Source organism: Mandrillus leucophaeus, unplaced genomic scaffold (assembly GCF_000951045.1).
Source record: "Mandrillus leucophaeus isolate KB7577 unplaced genomic scaffold, Mleu.le_1.0 Scaffold767, whole genome shotgun sequence".
NCBI lineage: Eukaryota > Metazoa > Chordata > Mammalia > Primates > Cercopithecidae > Mandrillus > Mandrillus leucophaeus.
The window spans coordinates 788,799-789,840 of NW_012108330.1; the positions used below are offsets into that span (position 1 = coordinate 788,799).

The following is a 1,042-nucleotide window of genomic DNA, read 5'->3' on the forward strand; positions in this document are numbered from 1 at the left end:
GGGAAATCGAGAACCTGGGGACAAACAGCCAAAGTCCAGGGTGCAGCTCAATGAGCCCAGAAATATATGCTCATTTGATTTCTCATGCCCATTGGAGGTGGGCGTGATGTTGCCACTGGTTCAGGTTCTCCTGTGTCACAGCCCAAGCTGGGTGCTGTTGGGAGGATACAGTAGGACTTAGAGACACGGCCCAGCCCTCTCTTGGGGATCACATGGATCTTAATGGGGAGATTCTGAACAAATCTGGAAAGTGGGACAGTGGTACTCAGAGGGCTGCAGGAGGCAGGGGTCTGTGCCTTACAAACTTTAAAGTCCATAAAATCACATGAGGACTGTTGAGTCTGCCCTTCAGGTATGCTGTGGGTCAGAGATTAGGTAGGCTGTGTCATTTTTCCCCAGGGTGGATTGGGAGGAGCACGTGATCCAGCACCCACTTTGGTGATTAAAACAGGAAAGGGGGCACCTGGATTTGAACCAGGGACCTCTTGATCTGCAGTCAAATGCTCTACCCCTGAGCTATACCCCCAGGCCTGGGGAACTGGTGTAATTAACACCCTTTTCATGTGTCGACACACCAAGAACAAGACTAAGCTCTGCAGGTTGGGATGTCCAGGCCAGTTCTGTTTCTCTGAACTCTGGCCTCCCTCCTGTCACTAATACTTCTTTTCCCATCACTTCTGTGTGGACCTGGTTGAGGACACCTTGGTGGCCTTGTTGACCTTTATAACTGGAGAGACCCTTCAAGTCATCCAGATAATTCTCTTAGTAGCAATTGTTGTGCATCATGTGAGGTGTGCTAGGCTGGGGACAGAACTCTAATCAGGTGATGCCACCTTCCCATGCAGTGAAAGGAGGCCCAGTGCCTGTGTCTGGGGCTTGTATTTGACATACAATACTGTTCATGATAATTTGCCAGGCGATAAGCAAATTGCTTTTGTAAAAGAAAGTTACTTAAATAATAATACTCGGTATTACAAAGATGTGGCACATATACACCATGGAATACTATGTGGCCATAAAAAAGAATGATAATAGACCAATA

At 47.6% G+C, this 1,042-nt stretch overlaps 1 non-coding gene across 1 annotated transcript; it reads right to left on the reverse strand.

Annotated features, from left to right (window-relative positions):
* Window positions 1-454: 454 nt before the first annotated feature.
* On the reverse strand, window positions 455-526 carry TRNAC-GCA. The gene has a single exon. It is a non-coding gene; the product is annotated as a tRNA-Cys (tRNA).
* Between the last annotated feature and the right edge of the window lie 516 nt (window positions 527-1,042).